The following is a 24,357-nucleotide window of genomic DNA, read 5'->3' on the forward strand; positions in this document are numbered from 1 at the left end:
CACAAGTCTTAGGAGATCACAGCTGGGTGGGGAAACTGTGTTTTCATATGTTGCTTTGAGAGAGTTTGTAGTTCGTGCTATATCTGACTCTTGTAGGAAGAGTAGGTATTTAGAAAGCCTCCAGAGCCAAGGCTTTGAAGCTCAAAGCACTGCTGAGATCTCCCAGCTTTCAGAATAGAATGATGCCTTGAAAACTGCTGTCTTTGAATTTTTTGTTGGAATGTTATATGAGGCCATTTGAAACAGCTTTGTGAAAAGCAGAATCTTAAACAAAGCTTCTTCAGTTAGGATCTATTGTCTGCAAGGCTCATCAGTGTTGAAACACTTTTTGTTCATCGGTCTGTAGCAAAATCTCCTGCTCATGGTACTGTCTGTGGCTTTAGGAAGGGGTGCCGGAACTGCAGTTTCTGTAAAGAGAGATAGCTCAGTCTCTGAGTGTAGCATTAGGAGGTCTATGATGGAAACACGTTCCTTACAGTAAGTTTACATTTTTTCCCTCTTGGCAAGTTGTAGGTTTCAGAGCCAAAAAGGGAGGAGAGAGAATTGCAAACCTATAACTCAGGGTAAATTAAAGCAGATCCATATGGTTAATCTGTCAGCTATTGCTTTCCTCATCCATCTGGCACTAATCAATACGAGGCATAACATAAATAACCCACAGTGTATTTTGTGTGTATGCACGTGTGCATGTGCACATGTGTGTGTTCTGTACTTCTGTTCCATTTTGAAATCACATCTGTACTTCGTTAGGGAGTTGCTTGGATGAGATTGTTACCAGAATTCCACACTTGCAGCATCACTCTGCTCCATAGTGATAAATATTTAATGTGTTTGGCTGTGACAATCCAGAATAATAGGCTCTGCCAGAAATGCAGTTGAATCACTCAAGCCTATAGAGGCCATCACATTCAGGCGAGCATGCGCCTGCGCACGCACACACACACACACACACACACAAACAAACAGGATCACCCTCTGTCTGTCATTCAGTCACTGGATTTAATGTTTATTATCGTGGAGAACACTCTTATCCTATTTAAGCCTGTCTAGATGGCTCTAGAATTTCAGACAAATACCCAACTGAGAAAATGTAATCCAATAGTACTTTGTTTCAGGGAGCCGTTGAATGGGGATGTAGCAGACCAGTTCTGTTTTAGCTATTAACTTTTTCCTGTTCATCATGCTGATTGCCTTTTCCCTCTTCAGTAGCTATTCTTGTTCCCTTACATGCTCTTGCTGCAGTGACAGAGCTCTCTGGTTTAGAAAGGCAATTAAGTAAAGCAATATCCTCTGAACTTAAGATGTGCAGCAACAGGGATCATGGTACATTTAACTTTAATCACTTCATCAGCTTAAGAAAGGACTACTAGAAATTGTAGAGAAGGTGTAATATTCCTTCTGAATCTCTGTCATGGAATTGTTCCAGACATTTGAGTTACTACATGACTGCATCTATAAATAATAAATTTTTGAAGGCAGCATACTAGGAATAGCTGAGTTGTGTGGTGATGAATTTATGGTGAGCTAAGCAAATTGTCTTAAAGAGAATTGAGAACTAAACTAAAATAACCTTTACCTCTCTCCTCCCTCCCACCTGCATGCCATACTCCATGGAAAGAATCATTATTTCTGACAATAGAATGCACATTATGTCAGGTAGTTTCTTGACAGAGAATAAACAAGTGTGTTGCTGTAAGACAATTGAATACATGTTGCAAAACATGATAGATTTGAAGGTCAATGGATCCAGCACTCAATGTAGGAAACAATCTACCCAGCTTGATTTATCTGTTAATATTTACAGCTAGTCAATATTTTCTTTTATGAAGGAATATTTGTACTTAAAAATGTTGTTCAACTACATTAGTTTCACTTGCAGAACAAAAATATTTAGCAAAAAATCATGTGTTCTGATTCTGTGCTGAAATGCTAATTCACTTCATACCACGGTATGAATACTTTACTATGGGTTAAGAGGCTTCCAGCTTTATACTATTATAATTAAAAAAAAAAAAACAAAACTAATTTTTTTTCTAATTAAACTGTTTGCTCTATTTTATAATAGAGCAAAAAATGCAATAAACATCAAAATACCAAACATTTAGTAGCTAAATTTTCTGCTTCAGCAAAATGCTTTTAGTGTCCACGTCACAGAAATTCATGAGCAATTATCCACTATTAGTAAGTTTTAAAACTATTTCTATGTCCTGCCCAAGTAAAACCCATTGCTATAACAATAAATATATGATTTAGTTATAAAATGGTAAACAGTCAAACCTTGACTACTCTCATCTTTCTAATCCAGATGGGGAAAGGTCTGCTCATGGGGATTACATTATCAAGTGACCAGAAGACTAAGCTTATTTTCCCCATGCTTTTGTTTTAAACTAAGAGCAGAATGTATATCAAGTTGGTACAGCCCTCTCCTGCCCGCCAGCTCCCAGTCGTGCTTGCGAACCCCAACAACAAAAAGACAACCCCCAAACCATACACTGTCTTGTTTAGCTGTTTTCAGGCACTGGCTGAACACAAAGGAAACATAAATGTGGGAAAGGTGATGAGCAAAAAGACAAACTACGTTGTTGGACATTAAAAGTGATTGTCAGGAATAGTTGCACTTGGCTTTATGCTGTATTCTGTGGATTAACTCTCCACAGTGAGGCCTGAGGTGTACTTGGTAAAGCACTCTGGTTGTCACTGTTTTCTTCAGTGCAAAGATGATGGATAAGATACAATAAAGCTGGAACAGGAGCTGCATTCAATAGATACAGAAGAAAAGACAGTCGTTGTTGAACTCTGAGCATGTAAGTGAGCGTACATAAATTAAATGCAGTATTGTAATTATTGATTTGTAATCTGAAATGGAAAAGAAATACATTTCCTTACTTTGATACATTAGTGACTCCAGTGATAATGGATCTCAGTCTTTGTATAAAAGGCTTATTTCTTAAAATAAACAATGAAATGGTGCCCTTCTTCCCCTCCTTCTAGCATACACAGAGAAAATAACACGTAAAAATTCTTGCTATGTTAGTTCTTTTTTTTTTTCTGAAGGCATTTATCTTATTACTGGAAAAAAATCTCAGTCAATAATTCATGGAAAAACACCCATAGTTCAAATTCTGACCTTCCATTTTGGTAACAGATCTCCCTCTAACTCTCACAGGGCCATAATGAAGTGTTTTATCTGGTGCACAGGATAAAAGCCTTCTGCCACGGAAAAAAATGAACACCAGTATGTATTTTGGTCTGTTATTTGAGTTTTATATCAGAATTACATATAAGGCTTTATATTAATCAAATAGTGTTGTCTGTTGTTTAGGGTGGTTTTTTTGAAAGTAAAACTTAATACATGACCAGATGGGTTCTTTTTCTAATTTTTTGTCTACTAAAATGTGTTTAAAGTCATGTTACTTTGAACTTGGTAGGAAGAATCCTATTAGCCTGCAGTACATGCTAATGTGGAGAGATACATCAAGAGTTAATGCACGCTTATATGGCTTATTGATCTGCACGGTTTGAGAAAGGAATCCCAGTTAACTAGAGCTTAACGAAGTTGTTTCTGTTCATCCCAGAAAGTGGCACATCCTGGAATTTCAAAATTATTTCTGAGCTGCAGAAAAATACAAGGGATTTTTTTTTAAATTACATATATATATATATGTATAATGATCTTTTTCATCAGGAGTGCGATCTGGTTTGGGGGCGTCTCAGCCAGTGGAAAAGAGCGGTCTCACTCCTGGTAGGTGGAACTTTATGTCTCCCTGGCTGTTATAATGTCTGGGTCACAGAGCATTGGAAGGGCAAAATAGTGCATGGAGCTTGTAGACAAGGGCTTTTGTCATTTTAAACACTGTAAACATTAAATTAGTACTCCTTTGAATATCAAATAGCATCACACCCTGAGGTACATGTGATGGCACCTAAGATCAAGTATATTTTAAATCTAAAAAACTTTTCTAAATGTTGGTTACTCAACAGGATATGCCTTGGGAAGTTTTTTTCTTGCTATTGCAGCTTTCTTGTAAACTTGTGCTCTACCTCATGCATAAAATACACGGAAAACCTCAAACAACGCAATCTGCCAGATAAGGATTTTCAAGGCAGTTTCTATATAACCAAATAACTATTTGTTACTCAGTATCTAAAATAGTTGGAGAATATTCAGTCACTCCTGTTCATAGAAGAAATAAAGTGACTGTGGAACTGAAAGCCACTAGCCATTAAGTGTGTTAATTCTTTTCTGGTTTAAAGTGGTATTCCTTTGCTGAGGTCAGAGGACTTCAGCAACTTCTCTCAGCCCTTTAGCTATAAAATATTCACTTTGATTATGTAACATGATGCAGGGATCTTAGAAGTTTATGTCTATGGTGAAATAATTTTAAAAGACAAAGGAATATTCTGTGATATGCAAATATTGCTGTTATTCACCAGCACGTACCTTTATCAGGATAATCATTGCAGGTGATTTTCCTCCTCCTAGAGTAATATATTCCAGATGTGGGGTTACTTTAAATAAATGGCAGGTAAGAACTAATTCCATTAGTAAACACCTGCACTGTTATAAGATTTAAAAACTATATATATGTATTGTATATAATCCAACCTTTATAAAAAGACATAGATAATTAAAAAATCAGAGGAAATACAACTGTGGCATGAGATTCTCATGCTACCTGCATATTCTATAGTGAACTGAGTATTTACGTATAAAGGATTATCCATAATTGTTAAAAAGATGTATTATTTTCATTGTCCTGGGTTAGTAGAATACAAGGCATGGCATACAAGGAAGTTCCTTCCACCTGAACACAAGGAAGAACTTTTTTACCATGTGGGAGCATTGGAACAGATCACCCAGAGACATGGAAACTCCCTCACTGCAGATATTCAGAAACTATCTGGACACAATCCTGTGCCATGTGCTCTAGGATGACCCTGCTTGAGCAGAGAGGTTGGACCAGGTGAACCACTGTGGTCCCTTCCAACCTTACCCCTTCTGTGATTCTGTATGGCTACATTCTGTATTGAGCAGCGAGGGTGGGGTGTGTCAAATGAAAGGTGAGAGTTTTGATTTTTACCTGTGGGTATCCCCTGGAGAGTCAAGATCCTGATGCCTGACAGTCTGACAGTGTCTTGTAATGAGACCCTTCACCAACAGATTCACAAGATTTGGAGGGTACCTTGACTTCCCTTGTTAGGGGGAACTCGACAAAGCCAAGACCGCTCAGTGGGTCCTGCAACTGGTGTTATCTGCTGCCAGTAACTGTAAAGACTCACTTTACAGTTTACAAAATAACACTCTTTATGAATACAAATTGTGACAGATTAATAAGACTTGAGGGTTGTTGGTGATAGTGTCTACTGCAAGAATATGTCTTCATCTGCTAATATGTATATTAAGCAAGCACAAGCGCTAATATGAAGCAATCTACTAATATCCTATGGGATAAGCACAAACAAAAGCTCTAGTTCTAAAAGCAGCATTTAACACGCGTAGAGTATATTTCTCATGAAAGGCATCCCTCTGCGAGGGCAGAAGACAGACTCAGTCTGTCAACTGATCCAGCAGCTTCAGTGGAGGTCTTCCACTTTCCCCCTATTCCCAACTTGCTTTTATACTATTTTCTTTATGTTTGAGTGGAGTTTGAGTAGCTCTAGCCATAAATACCTTTTATTTTTGATTGGTGTATTTAATGGGAGAGGGGTGGTGATCGTGGTTTGGCACCTGAGGAGGGAGTTCAATGTAATTGTTGGCTTTAGCAGCAGAACATCTAGATTCTCCCTTTTGAGACAGGCGCTGTATGATCTCAGTAGCACAATGTTCTCCCATTCTGCTGGGATTTGCATGGAGGGGGGCCACATAGTCTCCACTTCATTCCACACTCCATTCTGTTTCTCTGAGCAGATGTTTATTATTGTACTGGGGAGCATGTTGACCTCAGTTTATCTAGGGACTTGCAACTGCTTTTTACCTCAAAATTCTGAATCCCCCCTAGGTTTAATTGTATCTATCATCCCACAGGGTCTCAGGAAACACCTTGCAACAATACTCTGGGCTCCTACAGAGGGAATGGATCTCTGGGCCACTTTACCTCTCATGTGCATATGTGTACTTTTGGCACAATAACTGCACTACCAAATTAATCCATTCATTTATTTTAGATATGTACAAGGTCTCTTTTCAATGAAAAAAAAGAAAAAGAGATATCCGTTAAGATTTAATTCCCTTGGAAATTCTTAAGCTGCACTGAAGTGCCATCCTGGATAATCTTTGTGTTAAGGGGCTAAAATTATGGAATTGTGGTATTACTGGTGATATTCGTATTTTTAGTGTGAAGAACTATATCATCACCAGTACCAGTCACATGATGATGCAGGACAGAAAATGGATTCCCTGAGATCAGCTTGCTTTGTCAGGCCAGAGACACAGACCTTTTAAATAGGTGTTACAACAAAATAAAATTTCCAAAAGTGGAAACTTTTGAACATGACTAGAAGTCATACTTTACTCAGCATCCTACTTCATTGTTGTCCTTTCCTTTGTTACCTAAAAATATTTAGAAATATTTTTTTTCTGAAGTGAAATGGCAGAGTAATAACTAGATCTCAGGGCATGCAGAATTCTGGGAAGTACATGCATTTAGAGAATATTAATTTTGCCCCTAAGGCAAAGAGGTCTCCATCTGCTCAAATCTTTCATTGCTTAGCCTGTGAAAGACTCAACATTAATTTTCAGTGAATTCTTAATCTCCATAGGAATGGTTACTATGCTGACATTGCAAGCCAGTGTCACCATTTAAAATTCCAATTATCACTGATTTCTTTATGAACCTGTTTGCTTATGCTTAGTTTCTGACTTATTCCTACTAATGTTTTATCTTGAGATATGCTTTAATTAGTTTTAATCAGCCTGGAAATGAACTGTGAGTTTACTGGAGCTCTGCCAACAGGCAGTATGATTTTATGCCGTTTGATCTATTTAGATGTCTTATGCATTTTGGTTCATAAAGGCTGGAAGATCTAGCTGTATTACAGTCAACAGTAGCAGTGAGAAATTGTTTCATATGTCATGGCTTCTGTGCTGGTTTTGGCCAGGATAGAGTTAATTTTCTTCACAGTAGCTAGTATAGGGTCATGTTTTAGTATTGTTCTGAAAACAGCATTGATGATACAGAGATGTTTTTGTTACTGCTGATAAGTGCTTACACAGAGCAAAGGCCTTTTCTGCTCCTCACACCACCACAGTGAGAAGGCTGGGGGTGGGCAAGAAATTGGATGGGAGCACAACCAAGACAGCTGACCCCAAATGACCCAAGGGATCTTCCAAACCATATGGTATCATGCTCAGCCTGTAGAGCTGAGGGAAAAAGAAGGAAAAGGAGGACATCTGGAGTGATAGCATTTGTCTTCCCAAGTAACCTTTATGTGATGGAGCCCTGCTTTCCCGGGGATGGCTGAACACCTGCCTGCCCATGGAAAGTGGTGAATGAATTCCCAGTTTTGCTTTGCTTAAGGACACATCTTCTGCTTTCCTTATTAAACTGCCTTTATCTCAATCCACAGGTTTTCGCACTTTTCCTCTTCTGATTCTCTTCCCTATTGCATTGTGGGGAACTGAGTGAGCAGCTGTGTGGAGCTTAGTTGCCAGCTGGGGTTAAACCATGACGACTTTATATGAAGGAAGCCAGGCAACTGAAAACTCTGTCATTTAGTAAACATGAGGAATAGACATTCAAAGGCTGTTGTTCAATGTCTCCTACATATCCAAAAAAGAAATTATTTAGCTTCCTAGAGACATGAGTAACATTAACATTAGCTGGAACTGATAATTGTAATTTCTATAGAAACTCTTAAGTAACTCTTTTCTATCCCAAGAGATGATTTTTAAATCATTAGGGTATGTTTTGTTACTTCAGGTTACCTTATACCCTTCCACCAGTTTAGGAATTGGCCTCTCTGTAGTGTTTCCTGATGGTTTGTAAGAAGCTCATCTGTATAAGGCACTTTTTTACTAGTCTTTATTTTGAGAGATAGATTTATATCCACTAAATCCAAAGGAAGTCTATGATCTCTTTTGTGAGTTAGGTAGTTGTAAAAATGTTAAGCTCTTCGAAAGATTCCTATCAGACAAAAGTAAATAAGTAAATTGTTTGACACTTGCTAGTTGTGTCTAAATACCCAAGATCACTTTCATGTACAATAGTAAGAATGTGATTTCATATAATTCCATTTTAAATAAAGTGGTTGTATGCTACTTAAGAGAAGCTTGCAGATCTCATGTCTTGTCTCAGTTAGGTACCATGGTCCTCTGAGGGCAGAATGCAAGTATGGTGCTTCATTGGGAACTTCAATTTCTATTGAAAAGGACTGATTTAGCACTACATTGCTTCTGAAATGATTCCCTGTAATCATCAGATCTGTTAAACAGAGGTTGACAGATTGACAGATGAATGGTCCTAAAAACGTTGATGCTGTTCTGTTATGTGCTGTAAAGAGAGAAAAACTGAAGAATAAGGAAAAACATCAGTCAGCAAAATTGTGAGTGAGAGAGAAGTCTGGCAAAGGTTATATCATGTGCTATTAAAATAGGAATATGATGAGAGGATATGTTCTGTTCTGCAGTACAGAGAAAATAGACTCCCCATCCAGAAATTTTGTCTACTGTTGGCTCTCTGCAGGTGAGCAACTTAGCTATTTAGTGGGCTGCTTGAAGCAGTTTTTTCAGCCTTACTTCTTTAACACATACCTCCCCCCCCTTGCTTCATTGTAGCATGCTGTCCCCTTCCGTTGCAGAATGCACCCCTCCCTAATTTTAAGGCTCCTTGGTTACTAAGAAAAGAACAGTAGCAACCAAGGGGAATAGTGTAACAGCGATTGAGATACCACTCGCCAGTTCTCTCTTGAATGCTGTCGGTAAGGGGAGGGCAAGCGCTCTGTTCGTTCATATTAGGTATTTTATTCACTGTATTCCAGGGTTCATGGATCTATGTCTATCTCACTAACCTCTAATATCCTGTTAACACTGGCTTGTGATGATGTCCTCCAACCTACTACTCAAGGAAGAGAAAAGGGGAAGGCAGATAAGATTAAACACTGTGTAGAACAAGGCAGATTAAATTGTCTGCCCTCTGTTATAGGCAGAAACTTGAGAAAACTGCAAACCTTTCAAAGAGAACTTTCAAAAAACCTCAATACATTTCAGTCAGTACAGCTAACGGAGGAGTTTCAGGCCACTTTGTTACAACTATGTTACTAGTGCAGATGCTACTGCAGTAAAGTGTAAGAGTATCCCAGCCACATTCAATCTACATGTGTCAAGGACCAGTATCTGATTATACCTGATAACCCAGAGCCCAGGGTAAAGACGGAACAACTACTTGCTATCTTTTCCAGTACACAAACCAAGAGGCATTAGACTAAGCTATCAGGTGGCAAGATCAAAACAAACAAAAAAGGAGACAACGGATTAGAAAACATACAATAAAACTCTGTAACCTGTGCTGTGGTGCATTATGTGCATGATAAAACTGCACGCAGGATCAAAATTTGGAAACCTGTATTTTGCAGAAGAGAGGTACATTGTGGGGTCTTGCACACAGATAACAACTCTGACTCTGGAAGTCTTTAGTCTGCAAATTGATAGTAACTTGGTAAATATGCATTCCCTGTTTCTTCACTCTTTTTCAGGCATCCACGTTTGAATGGTCTCGGAATAAATAGAATAAGATAATGAGCTAGATGGCAGTTTTATATAGGTAGGATGAGCACAAGCTGGAAAAAAATCTGTCCTTCATGGGAACTGTGGGCAAGGAGGATATCAGAGGCACTCAGGCTGCGCTGGGGTAGCAACTAGAATTTGTGGCAATATTCTGGTGAGTAGAAGACTTCTAGAGACAACAGTGTGGGATGAAAAAAGAACTAGGGGCCTTAGATCATAGCCATGGGCTGTTAGCTTTGAAAAAAAAGGGAAAAGGGAGAGGAGAGGTTCAGAGAGGCTTGGAGAGGGAGGGGAGGGGAGGGGAGGGGAGGGGAGGGGAGGGGAGGGGGAGGGAAGGGAAAGCCCTGAACAGGAGCTCCAGACAGATGGAAACCCGAGGCCTGAAGGCTACTGCAGTGATGTAAGAACTGTCATTAAATGAAGGGGGTACCTAGAATTATACTAGCATTTTATATGAAACTTGCCCTAAATTGCTCAGTTGGGACCTGAAAGCTGTCACCTGACTGGTGGGACTTTAACAAGTGAAATTGCAGAGGAGGACTGAGAATGATTTTTTGAAAAAATACTTTATTTTTAGAAATCTCTGCAAGTTACATGAATATTATGTGCAGTCTTGCTCTCAAGAATAGGCAGCAAGTGGAATGATCAATGGTTTAGCATGAGAGTCATACTGCAGTAATGTACTCTGTACCTGACGATGTCAATTCTCTTGCTACTAAGATTGTAATTTTTAAGGTCAGGCTGCTCTGTGGGAAAGGGAGTGTCTGCAAACAGCAGATGTTCTGTATTATAAATGGGGTGGGATGCTTGCCCGAAGCACTTCTAAACAAGAACACTAATTTAACAGGGCACTGTTGGCCCTGACCGTCCCTGTCTAATGCTGTCCAGGTCTTTCCCTTCACACACCCCATGACTCAGGACGCAATTTCAGACCCCCAGAGCCAATAGCTCTTGCCTCAGTGACCCCACAACAGGACCAGTCTCCAGCCCCCCATAGCCTCGCCCTGCTTGGTGTGGACTCCATAAAAATGGGCCAACCCATGGGCACACATCCCAGCCTGGTCTCAGCATGTCACAGTCCTCAGGGAGTTTCCTGATGATGGGGGTGCCCTGGTGCCCCCCTGGCTGCCCTGCTCCTAGCTAGAGAGATGGACAAGTCCTGGATGCCAGGCCCTGCCATGACTGACCCGGGGTGCCAATGACACTCCTGGTACCTCTGCTATTTTCAAATGAGTATGACCATGCACTTCCTTCTGTGGGTTGTTACAGACCAAGAAGCTCAAGAGCTGTTATTGGAAGCTGTGGCCTTTGGTTAAGGGAATCAAAAGGTCAGGGGTTTGAGATCACAGATGGTTTTAAAAGCATGTATGGTCATTTAATTTATTGCTAGCATTAGCTTTACTTTTATTTTATCCAGACAGAAATATGCCAGAAATATGCCAAAGGAACATCATTATTCATGTAATATTTTAATATATAACTAAAGGAAAACTGCCATGATTCCTATACCCTCAGATGCCCATGAGAGTTTAAATATTGATGAGAGACAGAAACAGAAAATGGCAGTGTAACTTGAACTTTACATATAACTTCATTATACACAAATTTTGAGATCCTCTACTTTTGTATTTGTCTCAGTTCCACCCAATTTCAATGGATTTGGTAAAGCTGTACCATTTCATGATTCAGCCTGCGCTTTGTGAGGTGCATCCTTTAGAGGATGTGAGACCGAATTTTTGACATGTATGATCAAGTAATCTCATGTAAGCAGTTTCAGTCTTTTCAGCGAAATAAGGTCTGGAAATGAAGCTTTGTCTCACGAATATTTTGGGCAGAGAAGAACCTTCTGAAATTCAACATGGCAAATGTACCTGGGGAGGAAAAACCCTGGGAACTGGTACAGGCTGGTAGAAAGCAGCTCTGCAGAGAAGGACCTGGGGGTCCTGGTGGACAACAAACTGCCCATGAGACAGCAGTGTATCCTTGTGGCCAAGAAAGTCGACAGATCCTGGGATGCGTTAGAAAAGCATTGTCAGCAGGGCAAGGGAGTTGATCTTGCCCCTCTACACAGCCCTGGTGAGACCGCATTTGTAGTATTGTGTCCAGTTCTGGGCTCCTCAGTACAAGAGAGACATGGAGCTCTTGAAGCAGGTCCAGCAGAGAGCTACTGTGTTAGTCAGGAATCTGGAGCATCTCTTACAAGGAAAGTCTGGGGGAGCTGGGCCTGTTCAGCCTTGAGAAGAGGCAACTGAGAGGCAGAAGAGGCAACTATGAATATCTGAAAGGCAGGTGTTAATAGCATGGAATCAGGCTTTTCTTGGTGGTACCAACCAATAGGACAAGAGAAAATGGGCAGAAACTGACACACAGGAAGTTCCACCTAAACATATGAAAGAACTTCTTTACTATGTGGGTGACTATGCACTGGAACAGGTTGCTCAGAGAGGTTGTGGAGTCTCCCTCACTGGAGGGAATTGTCAAGAATTGTCTGGATTCAATCCTGTGCAATGTGCTCTAGGACGACCCTGCTTGAGTACGGAGGTTGGACCAGATGACCTGCTGTGGTTCCTTCCAACCTTACCCCTCTGTGATTCTGTGATTCTGCAAATGTGAATGGGGACTTTGCTTCATGAAGAACAAACTACTGTAAATCTGGTCTCATTCCTTAGCATTTTTCTCTCTTGTTATAAAATAAATAAACAGCTATTCGAACATCCAGGAGGAAGGACTTGAGAAGAAAACATATTCAAAGAGTTTTGGGATCCTCCAAACCAAGCGCGTTGTGATTACTATTATTACCAGAGCACAAGTCTAATTGGAACATTATGTTTTGCTGTGGGCAGTAAATTCACTATTGCTACAAAATGATTAACAGTCTCACAAGCTGTTACAGGTGCAATGATAACTGACAGATTTATTCATATCTAACATTGACATGATCTGTCTTTACATTCCCGTCTTTGCCATTTAATTTACTATTTTCTTCAAGCAATAACAATATATTAAATTTTAAATAATACTTATTTACTGATTAAAGGTACAATTTCTTTCCATGTTTTTCTTCTTAAATAATTACCCTAAATCCTGACTTAAAGATTTAAAATACCTTAAAATATGCCTCTAAATGTGAAAATAATGCACTCATTTTTAAAGATTTATTGTTGCAAAGCTATGTCATATAGGCTGAGACCAAAGGTCTGTTTAGCTTGCTGTTTCCTATTTTGATGGTAGCTCATAGATAGTGCTTAGAGGGAGAACAAGAATCAGGGCAGGCGCAGAACAATGCGCCTTTGAAACCTCCCAGTTTAAGGCATTTAACAGGGCAGACTTTCTGAGCCAGGGGCTGTTATTTGTCCATTGTGTTTAAAAGCCTCTAGTGGACCTGTCTTCTATGATTTTTGTCTAGTTCTTTTTTGAGCTTGTTCAGCCTTTTGGCCTCAACAGCTTACTGTGTCAATGAGTTAGACAGTTTATTATGTAACGTGGGTTTAAATTTGGGACCTGGAAATTTCATTAGATGCCCTCCAGTTTCTGGATTGTGAGGAAATATATACTGAATTCTTTTGTCCTCGTTTTCTATGACTGCCACCAAAATCACTGGGAAGCAAGGATTCGTCTATGGTTTGAATGAGAACTACAGTGTAACTAAATAAGAAAAGCATCCAATTTTATTTGTTAACACAAAACATTTATAAAAATCACTGATCCCAAGAAACACGGTGGAACTGTTTTCTGTCCTGTGATACAGTTCTACAGTCAGAATGGGGTAAAAACTGTAATGCATGAAACATTTACCTGCTGGGAAAAGAATGATGATGATGACTTTAATATGTTTACTAACAAATATGTGTCTCTAACATGAGTCCTATGCAGATAACCTACTTTAAATGCATGAAAAGATAAAAATTAAGGGATGTATCAGTAAAATTGAAAGAAACCTCTGAGAAATGAGCTCATATTAGAAATAATTGTAGTCCAATAGTGACAGAAGGTATTAAAATAAATTTAGAAAGAAAGAAAGAGACATGATTTGCTGTCAGGCTGTTTCCTACTTGTAAGACTTCAGGTGACTCCTTGTTATTCATCAAATATGGCCTCTTTCTAACTCCATAGTGGAGATGGCAGCACAACTGAGGATGACAGGTAAAGGGCCTTGTAACCCTATATCTTCTAAACATTTTTGTTGCAAAAGTTGATGGATGTCTTGGATGTTCCTTGAATTTTTCCTGTATTTTCCAAATTTGAGTAAGCATGTCTCCACATGTTCAGGGGAAGCTTTCACCACATTAATAGCCTTTTACTGTAACATGGAATTTCCTAGTGTGTAAGCACAATTTAAAGAGAGAAACCAAGAGTGCACCAGTAAGGAATCACAAAGGGAAAGCTACACTTTCCACATGATGGATCATGGCAAGAGTTTGAGCTGGATGATATGCCAGAAATTTGTCTTTTCTGTGCTGTTAAGTGAGCCCCTCTCCCCTTCCTCTTTTTCTCCTTCCATCTAGACAATGTTTGATATTAAAAAAAAAAAGGAATAAAAGCCAGAACGTGTAAACACTTAGGAAGGGAAGTTTGGTGAAAAGATTGGCTGATCTGGGATGGAAAGTCTGTTCCTTCCTGTGACTGCAACAAAGCATAAAGTGTCTGAGACACTTTATGTCAGGGGAAACATGGGATGTTCCACAAGGACAGGGGTTGTGATGACATGTTCATTCCTGCCCGGCACAACCATGTCTTCCCCAATGGGGTGCAATCTCACAATTCTAAAAAAGCAGAGAAGGCCTGAGAAAAGCAGTCACACATGGTCCAGATTGATGGACAAGCCCAAAGTGAGGAGGTCCCAGGGTGGTCAGGCAGTGGGTCAGGATCAGGGGCCCAAGTCAATGGGCTACGTGGCCAGGCACAGGTGTGACTACCATACAGATATGATGTAGCCCAGGTGGAGCTCAGTTGCAAGAATCATGGCTGAAAGCCACCCCTAAGGAAGCAGGGAGCCCTTGCTGAGGCACCCACAGAAAGCTTTTTCTTCACAATGGCTCTTATCAGCAGGCTGGCCTCGCATAGCCAGCTACAAACCTAGAAGGGGAGAGTGCATTCAAGGCCCTGACACGCCACCAGCAAGTGTATGAGTATGTAATTGCTAAAATGTGTTTTCCTACTTTTTTCTTACAATTAGAACTATAAAGTTGGTCTCAATACAGAGATATTTACCAACTCTGGTTTTCTGTTTGCTCAAAGACAGAGATTTATGCTGTTAAAGATAAAAGTCCCGCTGATGATTCAGTCACCATGTCGCCACATAATTAAACACACTTTGTGCTTTTAAATTCTATGAAACATCACCAGCTTAGATTGAATTCCTTCAAGGTTGCAGGTCATGGGAGGTGACCCTGCCACTCTACTCAACCCTAGTGAGGCTCCTTCTGGAGTACTGTATCCAATCCTGGGCTCATTCCAAGACAGATGTTGATCTCCTGGAGTGGATGCAACAAAGATGGTTAAGGAACTGGAGCTTAAGAGGAAAGGCTGAGGGAGCTAGGCCTGTTTAGTCTGGAGAAGAGAAGATCAAGAAAGAATTTCATCAATGTCTTTAAGTATCTGAAGGGAAGATATCAGGAGGAGGGACCCGGGCTCTTCTCGGTGGTGCCAAGCAATAGGACAAGAGACAACAGGTACAAAGTGATGCACAGGAAGTTCCACTGGGATATGAGCAAGGACTGCTTTATAGTGTGTGTGCCCGTGCACTGAAACAGGTTCCCTAGAGAGGTTGTAGAATCTTTCTCACTGGAGATATTCAAGAACCATCTGGACAAAATTTTGTGCAATGTGCTCTAGGATGACCCCGCTTGAGCAGGGAGGTTAAACCAGATGATGCACTGTGGTCCCTTTCAACCTGACCCATTCTGTAATTCTGTGATTTTGTGATATCATCCCACATTTATTCATGTGATGACATACTTTTTTTCTCTTAGGCTCTACTTCATTCAGTATGCTGTATGGATGGCTCTACAGAAGGATAGTTGCTGCAAAGTAAAGATACTTTACCCTTTAATTTTTGCACACCATTATGAAGCACATAAAGGAATAAGGTTTTAATTGTTATTTACAATAAAAATTTATCATTTGTCATCTTTGTGTATGGTCTAGGTTTCATTACTGCTACAAAAATTCAAATGTTGCTTATATCAAACTTGGAGGACATTCAATAAGGGAAGGGCTCACAGGAATAAAAAAGCTATTGGTAGGTTAGAGCAGTTGGCTCCTGTGTAAGAGAATTCTCTCTGTCGTGACAAGTTTAAATTATTCCTATTAACTGTAAACCAGAGTTTCAAAGAAAGTGCTAAACATACAAGCCTGTTACTGGATCCATTGGAAACTGAGACTCAGACACAGAAATAGCTACAAGAATGATAATTACTCTGAAAAAACAGACACTGCTCCTCTCCAGGTAACAGTCATGTAAATGTTTTGCTTGCCAACCTCTAAATTTGGTTAAACCCTGATATCTTTAAAACTTCAGCCCTTTTCCTATCAGGAGAAATGTGAAGGTAAATTCTGTTTTTCTCAAGCATTCAGATATGGTAGTCAATATCATAAAATAAATCATAGCTACTAATTTTCTATTTAGAGTATGATCATCTATTTTCTATGCATATTATAACAAACAGGACTGAATAATCCTTTTGCAGCCCCTTGTATAGCCTGATGATTTATTGCTAGTGGGGACCATACCACAGATCAGCCAAAAAGCCTTCAGGTTGTTGTTAAACTCCTGAAGAGAGTACCTACTTCTATCTTCTCATGAAAACCATTAGTGCATTTTGCTTTTCTCTGGTGGACATAGCAGTGTTAGTCTTTCTCCATTCTCCTAATCTGATCTTTCATGTAACATATTTGCCATTCAGAACATGTTTTCCCTTGCCCCCAGCTAATGAGTAGAAGCAGAGCACCAACTGGAGGCTTCAAAAGAAGGCTTCTCATAACGTGTACAGCCATTACTGCCTGAATTCACAAGAACAGCTTGTATATGTCTTACATTTTTAGAATCAATATGCTTTGAACTCCATCTTTGACAACAGAAGTTTGGTTTGACTTACTCTGACCTTGTCTGCATAAGGGTGAACTGCCCTTGAGAATTCCCTGTCATCAAACCTGCTCAAGTTCTGCCTTCATTTTTAGATTTCATAATGACAACAAATACTGTGAGGAAATCAGGTCTGTATTGAGCACAGAGAATTTAATAGTGTCGTTATCTTTCTTAAGTCCTGCCTCTAGCATAGAAGCTGAATTTGTCTGACATTATGCAGTACTTTGAATTAGATTTAACAAAACTTCCTATGTTTTTCTTAAACTGTGTACAGCTGCATCTGGACACATATGGTGTTCATATAAGATTCTGTTACTATACAGGATGGATCCTTCTAGGATGAGTTTGGCCCCTTAAAGGTTTATGAAATTAATTTCTTTTCTTGATGTAATTTTTGGTTTATTAATTATTCTTTGATTAGATGCTGAACTATAACTTGAAAAATATTCAGTTTCTGAGGGACACAGTTGTTTTTTTCTGCTTGGGGACTGTTCAAAAGCAGTCTTTGGAAGTCAAGTTCAAATTAAACTGTACTATCAAAGGTGAACTGATTGAATGAATCACATCATCTTGCTTGTCTTTAATAGATGCAACTGCAAGTGTAGTAACTTAAGGGTCAAAATTTAAAACTCAGTCCTCATACAAAAAGCTTAATTATACAAATAATTTTCATTTACTATGGAAGTTAGGAAACCTCTACAACATTGCTTTAATGAAACAGCAAGAGAATGCACAGGCTTGCACATTCATTTAGTAGTCATTCAGCAATGTTAATGAGATTTCAAAAGAGCAGGTGAATAGAAAAACATAACCAAATATTTCAAAGCCTCTAAATAACTATATCACTCTACACCTGCAGAAATTCTGTTTGTGACCTCTGAAACTAAACTTGCTACTTTTGAGCAACCTATTCTGGTTAGGACCTACCAATTGATAGGTCATTCTTTTATCAGGGTTAGAAAACCATTACCTTAATTTCACTCTTTTCTGGGTGTGAGTCTCTGTAGTTCTTTATGGACATTACCGAGGGCTGACTCATGCTTAAATGTTGATAATTTCAAAGTTCAGTTCCTGCTTTTTTGTTTATTTTGCTGTGCCTTGTCCCTGGAGCTCAAATCCTTTCATACGTGTTGTTGAGAAATTATAATCCTTTGAAAATCACTGTCAAACAGAATGAGAGAAAGAAGTCTATAGACAAAGTATACATGCGGGCCAAAAATAAATGAAAATGAGGTTAAGAAGGCAGTGTAGGCTGGGCTTGGGCAACATTCTAATTTGTTGACAATAATGTGTTTCATTCTTGACAGCGATATTTTGTTCACAATTTTTCAGTCTATGCTTTATGAGGGAAAACAAACGCAGTTGAATAATATCACTATTACTTCGAATCATATCATAGATCCTTGGATCATTTCTCTTCTGATTCTCATGGAATGTCTTGTCACTTTTTGTAGGACTTTAAGGACTGACTCAACCTGATGCCTCATGGGAGGGGGTTGAAAACAGGTCTGGTTGGCCTTCTACGAATATAACCTTAACTTCTGTTCAGACTTTGGTATACTTGACTCGCTCATTTCTTCCTCAATTAGTGATCTTTGGAGCCTTGACTTTCTGATAAATGCTTTTTAAATGTTTTTAAATGTTTTCACATTTAACATTTATGATACTGATTTAAAAGATGAATTTTTTCCTTGGCTTGCAAATTAGTCATGACCTGATAACTGAATTATGCCTGTTAGGGACATTAGTGACATATCACAGAATCCCAGAATCACAGAATATGTCGAATTGAAAGGGATCCACAAGGACCATCGAGTCCAGCTCCTGGTCCTGCACAGGACCATCCCCAAGAGTCACACCATGTGCCTGAGAGTATCATCCAAATGCTTCTTGAACTCTGGCAGGCTTGGCGCTGTGACCACTTCTCTGGGGAACCTGTTCCCGTGCCCAACCACCCTCTGGGTGAAGAACCTTTTTCTGATATCTAAACTAAACCTTGCCTGACACAACTGCAGACCATTCCCTCGGGTTCTGTCACTGTTTACCACAAAGAAGAGATCAGTGCCTGCCCCTCCTCTTCCCCTCATGAGGAAGTTGTAAACAGCAATGAGGTCACCCCTTAGTCTCCTCTTCTCCAGGGTGAACAGACCAAGTGCCCTCAGAAGCTCCTCACATGGCTTCCCCTAAAGACCCTTCACCATCCTCATTGCCCTCCTTTGTATGATCTCTAAGAGCTTAATATCTTTCTTATATTGTGGTGCCCAAAACTGCACACAATATTCAAGGTGAAGCTGCCCCAGTGCAGAGCAGAGTGGGACAATCCCCTCCTCTGACCAGCTGGTGATGCTTTGCCTGATACCCCCCAGGACACAGTTGACCCTCCTGGCTGCCAGGGCACTGCTGACTCATATTCAACTTGCCATCGACCAGGACGCCTAGCTCCCTTTTCATGGCACTTCTTTCCAGCATCTCATTCCCCAGTCTGCACATACATCCAGGGTTGCCCGATTCTGGGTGCAGTATCTGTCCCTTTCCCTTGTTGAACTTCATGCGGTTGGTGATTTCTCTAATGTGTCAAGGTCTCTCTGTAGGGCCTCCCTGCCTTTGAGGGAGTCAACAGCTCCTCCCAGTTTTGTGTCATCTGCAAACTTGCTTAGTATCTCTTCCAGTCCTGTATCCAAGTCATTTATGATGATTTTGAAGAGCATTGGGCCTGAGACAGAGTCCTGTGGAACTCCACTAGTGACAGCTCACCAGTCTGACATTACCCCACTCACTGTTAACCTCTGTGCTCAACCCGTGCACCAATTGCTCACCCACCCCATGATGTGTTTATCCAGTTGTGTACTGGACAGCTTGTCCAGAAGGATCCTGTGAGAGACAGTATTGAAAGATTTACAGAAATCCAAAAAGATTATATTAACTGGCTTCCCATGGTCAACAGGCTGGGTTACCTTTCATAAAAAGAAATCAGATTTGCCAAGCAGGATGTTCCTCTCATGAAGCTGTGCTGGCTGCGACCGATGACTCTGTTGTCTTTCAGGTGTTTTTCAATAATTCCCAGAATAATCTTCTCCATAACTTTACCAGGCACTGAAGTGAGACTGACAGGCCTGTAGTTTCAAGGGTTCTCCTTCTTGTCCTTCTTGAAAATTGAGATAATGTTGAGGAACTTCCAGTCAGCTGGGACCTCTCCAGATTCCCAAGACAACTCAAAAATCATTGAGAGGTTTTGTGATTACATCAGCCAGCTCTTTGAGGATTCTTGGATGAATCCCATCAGGTCCCATAAATTTGTAGGAATCCAGCTGGAGCAGCAAATCCTGCATAGTTTCAGAGTTGTCTGGGAGTTGATAATTCTTGCAGTCATGGTCCTCCAGCTCAGGATGCTGAGACCACCGTTGTCCATCATCCGTGTTGAAGACAGAGGCAAAAAATGCATTAAACACCTTTGCCTTGAATAATTTGACAATGAAACTGAATTAATGTAACATAAAAATCAAAGTTAATAACTATTTACTCACTTATCTTTTTAGTGAAAACACGTTGGTTAACTGGCTTGCCCACAATTGCCCTTCTGTGCTAAACAGGTGACACAAGCTGTCACAAGGCAACGGTTCCTAACAAGAATTAGAATTCTACATGACAAAATTTTACTGCATAAATAAAAGTAATATAATTTAGTTCTTAAACATGAATTAAATCTATTTTGAATTCTTTAAATCTTGGGTTCATCTCCTCTGAATATTTAAATATTTGTAACTTGGCCTATCCATGTAATTTGGCATTTTTTGTTCTTAAAATTGTATAAAATGTATAAAATCATTAAATATTTGTTCATCTGTCTGTTCTGTTAAGACATAGTCTAGATATTCATGAGATGGATGATGAAGAGTGGGATTTCAGTACTACATGAACCTTGAACTATTGCTGAAGGTCAATGGGTTACGTTTGTTCATCTTCAAAATTGGAGCAAACCATCATGTGGAAAAATACACCAGGCTTCTAAATAAAAAGGAATCATCAGCATACATAATTTCTGTTTGTTTGTTTTTTTATTTGTTCCTTAACATGTTTTTGGTCACAATTTTGCTCATTCTTGGCTAATTCTCTACTGTTTCTTCTCCCTATAACTCCTACATTTTGGATTTCATAGGCTGGGAATCATGAAAATCTCACAGTCTTGTTCTTACTAAGAGAGTTAGAATAGATAGGAACTTGACAGAAACACAAACCTAACAGAGCAGAGCAACAGGGCTAATAGGGAAAAGGAGCAGGGAGGAAATATAGAAAGAAAATCCCCACTGGTCTAATGCAGTAATGTGTACTGGTCTGCATTGAGCTTATTTACCTAGAATTGAGCATTACTCTGTGTTATAGAGAAATGGTGCTGCTACATATTAATCACAATCAGAGGTATTTACATCCTTTGGTACCATGCCTGTGGAGTATCTTGTGTCCTTTATCCTGCCTCTCTGGTGACAACTGAAGAGGGGTTTGGCTGATTTGTGAAAGCCTCTCTGAGTCCAGGTCCTTGTGCCTTCGCACGTGATGGGTGGCAGCCCTCTGTCACATTCACTCTGAAGGGGCTGTTTGTCACAGGTACATCATCATACGTTACGATGACTGTGTGCGGACCCTTTTCAAATGGCGTACACTCTACTGATTATGTTCCATCAGCATTGCCTTGGATGAGACAGTCTGGGGGGAGCCGGACGAGCTCGTGATCTGAGTCCTGATGTGGTCACCACCGGCCTTTGTTAGAGGTCAAGCATCCACAGTGAACTCAGTTGTAGCTTCTCGGAAGACATCTTTTCCTTCCGATCCTGGCCCAAACACTTTAACTCTGCTTGTGTCCACAGCTGGCTCCACTTTGACCCGGGCTGGGAATTTAGGCACTTGCTCTCCTCCATATCTCATCTTAATTGTGTACATGCTGGCCGAGAGCAGCACATAAGTAACAACATAGGTCCCGTCCTTGTTATCATCGATCTGGACCTCGGCTTTGGAACCAGTATCTGACACCATGTCCACCCACAGGTCCCCGGGACCTGCTTCTGTGCAGTCAACATTCAGTAGCCCTGCCTCACCTACTTTATCACGCTCCAGACCCGGGCCTGTGGCAATGACTTTAGAGACATCAAACAGCATTTCTATGTCTGCCTTAAAGGGTGAGCTGGGAATGTGAACTTCTTCAACAGCTCCAGAGGGGCTGTGGACTTTAGCGTCCATCTTGCCCTTTGCCCCGTTCAGCCTTATAGCAAAGGATGCTGTAGTTCCCGGGCAGAGTAGGCAGGTACGTGACTGTGCACGTCCCATGTTTAGAACTGTGATCGAGATTATAAAATGTCTCTAGTTTTCCATACTTTTTCCTTCTCACGTAGCCATAAAAGTCCCAGCAATTAATCACCTGAGGACTGATGTTTTACTAATGGCTGAGTCTGCACCATACAAGTGAAATAATGACTAAGAGATGCCTTAGGTGCCCAGTGCACATCCAGAGACTGAATTGCTTTAAAATTTGCCAGTGTGAACATAGCTAACTGTTTCACTGGAGGCCATTTGAGCAAAAACCCCTTTAATGACTTTTGATCCCATAGCAATGACATGCCCTATGAATTTCCTTAATGACTTTAAAGTCTCCCTGCCATTTCCAATGTCTTTTGTACTTGGTAAAGCAGTTATTCTTTTACACTGCAGAGAATCTTCTATTTTCAAACTAGAGAGAGAGCATATAATAAGACTCAATGATTCACTGGGTTTCTAGAGATTCCATTCCACTTACTTCTGTCTGACTACACCTGGGAGAGATACATGGTTTGCCCTCAGTGGCAGAAATCATAACTGAATTGTTTGTGCAGAGAGTAATTTACTAAAATAGATCTTAGGTGAGAGGTCCGGGGTCTTGCTGGAGAACTTAGATTTTATTCAAAACTGAATACCAAATCCTTGCCTAAAGGCTTCTTTGTAATAATGAATTTGGTCTTGATACCAAGCATGAGGAGAAGCTTGCAGGTGGGAGGAACAACTCTGTAAGATATCAGCTCAGTCCCTAAGGGTTTCTCTGGATAGGCAGTTTTATGTACTGATTTTTAAAAGTGTGTGACTATGAATCCGGAACTGGTCCTGCCTATGCCAAAATCTGAGTTTAAGTGGAATGTATACATTAACTTGACTAAAATTCAGAGTAGCCTTAGAAGTAAATGTTTCTGATGATTTGGTTGTAACACAGACCTTTGAATGTAATTTTCTTCAAAGAAGTGGACAAAAAGGTGAAAGTGCTCTGTTATAGACCAAGACCAAGACCAAGACCAAGAAAAGCCTAATATTCAAGATAGCTTTAGAAAGCTCCCTGCAAATATTATTTTGGTCTAAAAAAAAGAAGTGTGTAGGGGATTCCCATGATGCCCTGAAATGTCACAATGGAATTATGAAGAGGGACTTTCTTAAACCACTGCAAGGCATAGTCCACCTTATTATTCAGTAGGCAGGGACAAGCCAGTGTTACACAAACAGAAATAGCTAAATGCCTTTTCTGAGCTAGGTGGAACTTTCATCATATGCCAGATACAAACTCCAGAAATTAATTCTGGCTCTTCTGACTATGTTATGTTGTTACTTCTTTAGTATTGAAATGACTAAGTGGATATCATAAACAAAACATATTTACACATGGGAAAAATAAAATGATTGTTCTCTTTTTCTTTTTTTTTTTCCTTCAAATAATCACTCACCTGCAGAGTATCCCATGGATACCTCATAAGATTAGAAAGATCTCTGTATTCTTTGTAAACACGTAAATAAAAACATTGAGTTGGGGGGTGGGGTTGTGAAACTAGGACCTGTGTGTTTTCATTCATGTTATTTTTCAAGATAAAGGAAAGTAAGATTCTTCCAGTGATAGTAGGAAGTCATTGAAAGTGAGGATTGAGATACAGCAATGAGAATATCATATGGCTTTAAGTGAGCTGATTTTTTTTTTTAAATGGTGTTCTATATGTCATTATTTGGTGAGAAACTCAAGGGAACAGAGATCAACCAGTCCAAGGCTTAGAGAAGAATTATGTCTCTGGGACAAAAATATTCAGGATTTTAGACTTCATGGCTTAGTGGCCAGATTTGAAAAATACTTAGAGACAGAAAGATGCAAGTAGGCTTTTTAATCCCTAATTGGAATAAACTGAAATAGGCTCCCAGGAATATTTGAAAACTCCCATAGGTGTCATTGTCTTCACTAGAATGACCTAGATGATTGAGCTCTTTTTCAGAGTTACTCAGGCAGTTAGCAGTTCTACCACTTGGCCTGTTTTTTCCTAGATACAGAGCAAAATAGCTTGAGGTATAGTTGAGCCCCTTTGAAAGATAACATGCTTTTATGAAAAACTCATGGGCTATGTTCAATATAGAAGAGGTTGGATTGTTTTCAGAAATGTGGGATTTAGTACAAGAGCAGGAACATGTTAATGGAGTTTCTCACAAGGATAGGCTGAATAAGTTGTTTCCCATACAAAGAAAAGGGATTTGGCAAACAGGGAATACTATTTTATCA

The sequence above is a fragment of the Pipra filicauda genome, unplaced genomic scaffold, assembly GCF_003945595.2.
Source record: "Pipra filicauda isolate LSUMZ 115617 unplaced genomic scaffold, ASM394559v2 scaffold297_size1274073_pilon, whole genome shotgun sequence".
In the NCBI taxonomy this organism is placed as follows: Eukaryota; Metazoa; Chordata; class Aves; order Passeriformes; family Pipridae; genus Pipra; species Pipra filicauda.